Source organism: Halyomorpha halys, unplaced genomic scaffold (genome assembly GCF_000696795.3).
Source record: "Halyomorpha halys isolate HHAL.00 unplaced genomic scaffold, Hhal_1.1 Scaffold29.1, whole genome shotgun sequence".
NCBI classification, from domain to species: Eukaryota; Metazoa; Arthropoda; class Insecta; order Hemiptera; family Pentatomidae; genus Halyomorpha; species Halyomorpha halys.
The window spans coordinates 238302-248132 of record NW_027115892.1 but is presented as its reverse complement, the minus strand read 5'-3'; the positions used below and the strand labels follow the sequence as shown (position 1 = coordinate 248132).

The 9831-nt window shown below is 29.0% G+C and overlaps 1 protein-coding gene across 5 annotated transcripts in view; it reads right to left on the bottom strand.

The window, feature by feature from the left end:
- LOC106684431 (uncharacterized) overlaps positions 1-9831 on the bottom strand; it is a 284598-nt gene that overhangs the window by 223229 nt on the left and 51538 nt on the right. For 2 of the 5 annotated variants that reach the window (XM_067052858.1, XM_014426522.2), the window contains exon 2: positions 2213-2319. The exons of the other annotated variants lie outside the window; for them this stretch is intronic. The gene's annotated coding sequence lies outside the window, so the exon portion shown is untranslated. The remainder of the gene's footprint in view (positions 1-2212; positions 2320-9831) is intronic. 5 annotated transcript variants of the gene reach the window in all.

The window sequence follows — 9831 nt, the reverse complement described above, 5'->3', positions numbered from 1 at the left end:
AATAAAAAATAAATAAATAAAAAAAACTCTCTTAAAATATATACAAACAAAAGAATAGACAATGATTAAAATTAATAGTTGAATTTTATTAACAAGGTATATTTTATGTGGTCTTAGATCACCATTCTTTTTTTATAAATATATTTAACACATAAAAATCCCCATTAATGATCCGCAGGATTTAAATTATAAATTAACTGGTCTGTAAAGTCAAAAAGTTTGGCGACCGCTAGTCTAGTTGTAGCTGCAATAACTCTACAATTACTATAATTGCAAAAACTTTATACAATTACTTTAGTTGTAACTGCAATTACTGAATATAATCACTCTAGTTGTAACTGCAACTACTCTATACCATTACTCTAGTTGTAGCAGCAATTACTCTATACAATTACTCAAGTTGTAACTGCAATTACTCTATACAATTACTCAAGTTGGAATTGAGATTCACAATTACAAATACTTCTTGATGCTAAGTAAATGAAATTACAATTACTTCTTGACTCTTATTAATTGTAATTACAACTCCTTTATGAATTCAGGTTATTTCAACACATTCCTTATGAAAAAAAATTAAAATTAAATAAATCTTTTAATTAAGTTAAAACAAATTGATATTCTAGTCTAGAAATTCATAAAAAATTATTGATTTACACTTCAGTAAATATGGTAAACGGTATTGTGCATTGCTTGGACAAATATTTTATTCTGGAACATGAGTAACCAACTCATATTTGAAAATTTTATAAACGTGAACAGTGAAGCAACGTATAAAGAATAAAGGAGGAGGCTGTTATATGTAAATTCAAAATTTTATTCAGTGAATTAGGGAGAGAGTTTATTGTACCGGGTTTGTTTCAGTTTTAATTCTTTTGAAAATTTGCTAATAACCTAGTATGCCTCTCTAAAGGTTAGTCTCAATTATGCAAAACCTTTCTTGAAAAACCCTGCCTTGATAAAACTATACGGATCCCACTGAAAAGAAAAATATCTTCATAGCTAATCTTAAGACCTTTTCAATTTTTTTTTTTTTTTAATATATATTCAAAATCATTGAAAGAATGTAAGTAGAGAATTAACTTCAATCTTGTTTTACGATTGCTGAAGTAAAAAAATAAAATAAAATTAGATACACAATAATTGACTATTTTAAAGCATCTTCATAATTCGTATGACATCAATGCTCAAGCTTATTATATTAAGTTTATATTTTATTGCACAGAACTATATTTCAATTAATGACTTAAAATTAGCATACAATCATTAATTTGCATGAAACATTAATTGAATTTATTTTATATACCGCAATAATGTTTTTAATCATCTCATTAATAAACATTACATGCATAAAAATACAATAAATCTAATCAAACGTCAGTGGCTAAAAATATATTTGCATAAATAGAAACGTTTAACAAGAGGAATGGAATTAATAACGATTAAACTCGGGTATAAAATTCTTTATGAAGTATTAATGCCTATAATATATGAGTAAATATTTTAATCCGATCAATCATACACATAACTATTTGTAATAATTATATGATCATCAGTTATGAATTATGAATGACCACAGATTGGTCTTAAAATTAAAAATCAATACCAAAAAATGTTCATGCCAACGATAATGTCTTGATTAGGTTAACAGAAAGTCGATATAGGTATAACAGTACAAAAATGGATACTATAATATTAAACGACGATGAAGTGGAATATCACCAGGTGAGAGCATGCACGCCAACATCCATCAATATTTCAATAAGGAAACTTAAGCTGTTAGTTTAATTGGATTCGTTTTGTGAGGGACTAAAACGTTTATTAAAATTATATGATATTTTTTAGAACAATTTCTTATAAATAAAAAGGTGCGATGCTCGCATCACACAACTTTCACTTACTAATCTACTTACGCCCCCCAAGTTTTTTGTATGTTAGTAAGCTCGTGGTGATGTTATCGTTATTTTTATAATTTTTGAAAATAAATAAATAAAAAGACGAAAAAGTATGATAAAAATTTTTCGTTTTCCGTTCCTGTAAGTTTATATTTTAGGGTTTCTCGAGACGGTAACAACAAATATAAATTTTGTTCCTCGTAAAAACACAACAGTTTAAGAAAATACAACGAAGCAGTCATTATCTACTTTAGTATTTATATAAATACTATATAATAGATTATATAAAGTGGCACTTCGGGTCGATGGATTTTACTTACCTTAAATATGTAATTTCAGTTACGTACGACTTTTCATTAGAGAGATAGGCTGTTCACAGACCATTTAGCGAGACTAGGTTTTTAGGGCTTGAAATGTAAAACGGGACCTAAAACAAGTATTATTAATATTACATGTATTATATCTAAAACAAGACAGAAAGACATATAATTCCGCCCAAAACTCGATTTTAATTTTTTCAGGATCACAATACAATCTTTTACTATATATTCCATATAACTGAAAGTAAAAAAAAAATGAAAAAAAGAGAGAGAGAGAGAGAGCCTCATCGATTTTTTTATAAAAATTAATGAAAATGAAAGTATCAATTACATTTTGCTTAAATTATTTCAAGATTGAGGTAAATAGGCATTTCTATTATACAGTATCATGTTATTCTATATCCGATATACAAATTACTCTCTATAATTGAGATTCCATTTAACTAATCCAAACCTCCAATAACCCACTCGACTGAAAATTAATGTAGGCAGCAAAGCTAAAACAGCGATTGAAGATTAATTCACAAACCAATTTTATCTGTGGCAATGAAACAGTAAAAATCTAGAAAATGAAATTATTCTTAGAAGACTTTTATTGTAGAATAAAGTTATTCTTTCCATTTATTCATTCATTCCTTACAATTTTTAATTCTATTCAACATTATTGAGAGTGATTTAAACTTTTTTTTTTAAACTAAAAATCAAATGATCCATGAAGTGAAAGTTGCAGAGGTTGATTTCTGACTACACGATTAAATTCAAATAATATTTCAGATTTTTAAGGTTTAGTGAAAAAAACCACTATTATTTCGTCCGCGAGAAAAAAAATTTCAAAAGAAATCTAATTCTTTAAGATTACCACATAAAAACATAAGAATCGAGCTGTTAGCAAAAATTCGGTTGTACAAACTTTATTATTTTTTTTTTTAATATAATTTATTTATTATCATTTACAACTATATAAAAATATATACAAGTAAATTTGCTGTAAGTGATAAAATGACATGATACAAATTAGAGAATCTACCCATCATAGATTCAATAACATTTCTAGAAGAGAAGATCATGAGCCCGTCTTCTTTTCAGAAGCCTCAGAGGATTATTAGCTTATGAAGGAGAAGCCAGGTTAGAAACAACTAGGTTTGGGTGGTTGAGAAGTTTATCATGGAAGGATTGGTATCTGATTCTGGCCAAACCATGGCCTTGATTTGCGAAAAAGTAAGGAGCATTAAGAATTTTAAGAAGGACTTTGGATTGTAAGGATTGGGTTCGGGAGGAATTCGATGGTTCAGTGGAACCCCAAAGCTCAACTCCTATGTCCAGATAGGCCTTATAATAGACATGTATATCAGTTTTTTGTAATGGACTGGAATTTTAGACCGTTTTTCGAGTAAATTTTGTTATAATCGTACAAAATTTAAATTCAATTTCATTTAAATGTTACACCAATCTTATAAACACATGAGACATAGTTAACAACACTAATACATATAAAAAATGCCAAACAGAAATAAACAGACAACTTACAAAATAACTGATGCGATGCAGAAAAAAAAAACTTAACGTTTCTCCATTTCACTCTTGCTCAAGTATCACAAACTTAGTGTGTTAGTTCTAGTGGTCATCATGTTTATTAATCATGAAGAAAACTCAGTTACAAAACAATTGTAATTTTTGTTTCTATCTATTAACAATAATTTGTGTTCTGTACATAAAATGTTGAATAATTAGTTAGGGAATTTATTAAGAAGCATTACTCTTATCTATTTATTTTATTTTATTTTTTTCTTCTTTAAATAACAACATTGTATATAGTTAGGGGTGTCTTTTGTACGAGACTATATCCCCCCCCCCATAATCAACTGTTAAATATATATATATATAATATAACGGTTATATCAACCATGCCAGCCCCGTAGCAGGCCAATCTGGCTATAAATATAAAATAAATAAATATAGTTAAAGAAATTATTTTTCCAAAAAAAGGACTGTTTTTTTTTTCTCTGCGGGGCATGGCAATGAGAATTATTAACATATTCTCAATGGTATCGTTTCATTATTAAAGTTGTCAATATAGGTTTAACCACCATTGACTCAGTAGTGTTGTGAAACTGACTTAATAATAGAGAGCATTGGAATCATGACGCTCTCACATGTTAAACTAAATCATCAAAAATTTAAATTGAGATTTGATATTTTACCCCAAAACTTAAATATTGCAAAATATTAGAGTAAATTCTATAGCAATTGCCTTCGACAAGCTTTGATCCGGCGGTTCTACATGTGTTAAATATGTACTATACATTTGTTTCTTACATAAGAAGAGATCATGTCCTCCGGAAGTTGATAACATAAACTAAATATATCTGAAAATTATGTATATAAACAAACGGACCACACTTAAAGAAACTAGGGAGAAAGAGTCTTCAGTTAGATGGATGTATGAGAATATAATCCAAAGGTATAAACCTATTGGTAAGTGATAAATTATTGTGCGAAAACTAGGTATTTTTAAAGATTGGAGGTTCCTTAAGTAACAATTACAAAAAGGCCTGATAACTTGTAACTTCATTTAAAAAAATGTTATATATAATGAAAAATCCCTTTTTTTCATACATTATTAGAATACTGTTTTGCTTCTTCTTCTTCAAACAACACATATCACGCCCTTTATTCATTTCTTAAACGCTGTCTCAAAATAAGAAAAATCATAATCTTAAAAGAAAAATAATGAGTATTTTAAACAAGAAAAATAAAAATACAATAAAATCTTTACAGAATATTTTACAGTAACTCAGAGTCTATCTAGATGATGAACAGGCGTTGAGAAACGGATTTGAATTCAGAATGGAAATGGAACAGTTAAGGCAAGGAAGGAACGTTCGAACGCAGTTCTGAAGGACGGTGTATAAAGCTTAAAAATACACCAAATTGCTAAGGGAGAGCTTGGAGAGAAGGGAAAATTGAAAGAATATATATTGCGGTTATAATTCTGTACTGATAGGCATAAAGGATTTAAGTCCGTATTCTTGATTTTTTAGGAGATAAAAAATCCTTCGTAAAATCCTTAATGCTCCTTACTTTGTCACAAATCAAGTCATCCATCAGGACCTCAATATTCCATATGTTGCCGATTTGGCCAAAACCAGATACCGTTCCTTCCATAATAAACTTCTCAACCACCCAAATCCACTTGTTTCTAACCTGGCTTCTCCTTCATTACCTAATAATCCTCCTAGGCGTCTGAAAAGAAGATGGCCTCGAGATCTTCTCCTCTAGAAATGTTTTTGGAGTTCTATCAATGGGTAGATTCTCCACATGTTTTTATCATGTCACTATGTCACCTACAGCAAATTTACTTGTTGTATATATGTGTATACAGTTGTAAATATCAATAAATAAATTATTAAAAAAAAAAAAAAATAAAAAAATAAAGTTCAAAAAATTCTGTATAAAAACTTATCCTTTCAGTACAGTTTTAACCAGGATATTATCATAATATGCAACTTAAATCTTTTATACCAATCGATAGAGAATTTCTTTCTGAGTCTGAGTAGGTACTTAACTCAACATCGACATTTTTTGGATTCAAATCCTTTATCCTTATCAGTATAGAAATGTTTTGCTATACTCGGTTTATATTTAATAAATCATATGGAACGGGAGAGAGAGAATTTTCGAAACACATTACCCATATTCTGGAATATAGGTTAAAAATTATTCGCTCAAGTAAAATGACAGCTATGTCCGAAGATAAAATATTTAGTAAAAATAATTAACAACAACCGGAGAAGACCGAAATTGTAGATGAGAAAATAAAAAAGCGGTTGATTATCAGTCAATAGTTGATTGACACGAGATTAATATCCTATGAGGAATGGTAATGCAACATCATCATTGACGTCAATTGAGCATTTGCACCTGAAGCGTACGTATCCCCACCAACGTTCAACTTTCGTCATCCTGCCCCTCAAGGCTCTACAGCGGTGGTAATTTTAGGTGGCCAACAGACGGAAGAATGTAACCTCACCACTAGCCAAATCTAAACCATTAGATCACACTTCTTCCTCCTTGCCTTTTATTTTTATAAGCTATTTGTTGTACTCGGCTCAAACAAATACACCAGCGTGTTTTCATACCCCATTAACGGTCTAATCTATCGGGGCACACCATTTTAACTTTAATTAATGACACACAACAAACAAGTGCTACACTAAGAACTTTATAAGGATATCTGGTCAACAGAATAATTATTTTCGCTGAGACCCGAACCGAGACAGATTAAAACGACCAAGAGCTGAGACCATGACGTCGGTTTGGACCTTGTAAAGCTGGATTATTATTTATACTGAAATCACGACAAATATAATCGATTGTCGCATTCGTCTATTATATACATAAGAAACCATTTTACTTAAAAATATAATAGACCAAAACTTAAGCAAGAATCAACAATGCGAAAAATAATAATATTACAGAAGAGAATGGGAAGCACGAGAAAATGAAGTACCTATATCTTTCCAACCTTCATATCCCGTATCTTTGATAACTTCCTGTCCACCAAATTTCAAAAGAATAAAAATTAAATGTTTCAAATAAAATTGTTTAATATATAAAAAGATAGATAATTTTATTATAGATGAAATTTACATAAATATTATCCGATGTTTTTATTATGTATTAAGGATTATAAATATTTATATATATATAATCATCATTATTTCATTTATTTTAATTTTTATTTTATCATTATTATAAAATACCTAAAATATTACTTTAGTTAGAGGATTTACTTTTTGTTGCCTTTTTAATTTTTTTTTTACATTTGATGTTTCTGATTTTCATTTGAAACTTATAGATATGATTATAAACAATAATTATTCCTTCTTTTTAATTATCTTTAGTTAATTTTATTTTATCGGAATTTAGTAACCTATAAAATATTTAATTTAAATGTGTAAAAGATTAATAGATGTCGTTGTAACATTGATACTATAAGCACAGTTTAATTTATTAAACCTGTATCGGATAAAGATCCTTGGCATAATTTACATTCCAGTTAATTTAAAAAATTGCTTCCGAGTACGAGGAAAATTACGTTGAAAAAAAGAACAAGGTTTTTTTTTTGACAGAATATTAAATAATTTTCTTCTCTTTCCAGTCATAACAGGTTTTTTAAGTAATAAATTGAATAACAAGCTAAACACGACAGTATCAAATTCTGGATCCTTAATACAAAAGATTTTTAATACTTACTATCAAGCTATGTCAAGGCTTACGAAATGTATTGTAAGTGCCAAAGAGGCAATACTTACAACGAGCCAAGGTATGTAATGTAAGATCCGATGTATATCTGCTCTGTAAATTTTACTATTGTAACTTAAAGAATTTGATCCAGTTTTCATAAACAAACAAAGATACTAGAATATTTAAAAAAAAAAAAATTAACTAAAATTATATTTATTATGAGTATGAACTTCCAAATTAAAATGATATTTTTCGAATAACAAGTGGCATCAAGAAACAAGAAAGACTGTACAAATAAAATGTGTCAAGACCCGAAATTAGTTGTGCTGAATGGAAAATATTTACGAAAGAAAAGTATTGTTCAAAGAAACAACGATTCGATATTCGAAGCGAGGCTTAGGTTTATATTGCGTCGTGAATATAATTGAGCAGCTAAGTCAATAAACAACTAGAAATTACTAAATTTAATATCATACTTCACAGATGTTAAATGGTAATAAGCCTCTTAAATGGTATTAGAAACCAGTATGACAAGCATTTAAAATTTTCGTGTGGTAAAACCCTTTAAAATATTGCCTACCTTAAATGGTTCAAATTTTTACACCAGTTCAACACCCTAACTGACATTCTAATAGAATTATATAACATAATCCTGTTTTTTGAAGAGTTTCGAAATACACCTTTTAGAATTCGAATTAATACAGTTCTTTTCCTCGTTGAGACACACGCCATTTCGATCGTATAACGAAAACATACCAACCACAAGGACGAAAAATAAACCTTGAAGAAATGATACAACTATAAATTATAAAACATAAATAATTATTGAATAAGGCGAAGAAAAAATTGCTAATTATGAGCCAATTCATATTTGGAATATTTAGCATAAGCTAAAACGAGGTTTATTATTGTTCCTTGCGAGGCCGAAGCGAGGAAAATGACAATAATGACGAGTTATCCTCAGAACTACCGCGCAATGGAACCAGGTCAAGAACTCTTATCGCATAGTTTGGGCAATGAAAATATTTATCTGTATGTAGTCCTAATTCTAACTATTTTTTCAATACATAACTATATCCTACCTAAACTCTTCAAATGAATGATTATTAAAATCGATTAGTAATATAGACTCACATCAAAACATTGTATTTAAATTTGAAACTAAAAAAACATACTATAAGATGATTTAAATTTTCGGCGGTTTCACACGCGTAGAATATGGATTATACATGTATGTTTACATTTATGTTATGATCAGAAAACTGCCACCTCTAACGTGCAAATATTGTCAGTCCATTCTTACGATTAGACATATTTTCGAAGAGTGTACTCACTATTTGCCAACAATAAACAGGATAGGACTGACCCCAAATTTATCCGAAACGCTCGCAGATGAGGAAGCTAAAATTACACGAGTATTTGAATTTTTAAAAGCACATCGCCTTCTTTATAAATTATAACTCCTCTTCGATTTTTATGTTTTTTAATTTTTTTTTTTTACTTTTATCATGCATGCCATAGGCGTTGATGACCAGGGTTTTACGCCTTTAAGCAAAAATCAACAACAACATGTAGGTTTCCTGAGTACAAGCCAAGTGGATTTTATTAACTGATCAACGTCCGACATATATGAGGAAAAAAAAGAACCAATCACTAAACCAAAAAAAAAATTAAAATAACATTTCTTTAATCAATCATCTTCGCTTCAGTAAATAACATGACAACATATTGCAGAAAATAATAACTACAAAAAACATAAGCAAATAAATTCAATGACAATAAAGATGGTAAAAATCCGTTTTTCATCTTATGTTATTAATGCTCTAAATAACGAAAGCATGATAAATTAAATTAATAATATTTTTAAATAAATCTAATTATTAACTATATTTGACTGTAATTTCTTGCTCTATCTATTTATCTATCTAATAAGCGATTTCTAAAGTCAAACTTATAATTTTAATGAAGTAAACTCGTTTCAACCAGTATGAGCCTATATTAATTAGTCACAATATTAAAATTTCTTCGGCCAATCACTATCAACCACCATATTTCCGACACCACTACTCCGTAGCAGTAATGGTGTAAGTGGTTGATGCGATTTTATACTTCGACTAATTAATACAACTTCATACTCGTGGAAGCAAGTTAACTTCTTATTCTATTAATTTAACTTCATAAAACGTTTCTGAAGGCACGTTATACCACAAGGCAATCCAAGGCAGTAAGTAGTATGCTAGTATACATTTGTCACTATTATGCATTTGTATGCATGTATTGTATAAATTTAATAATAAAGGAGGTTAGGAAAAAAACGTTGTTGTTGTTGTTGATTTTTTGCTTAAAGGCGTAAAACCCTCTGGTCATCAACG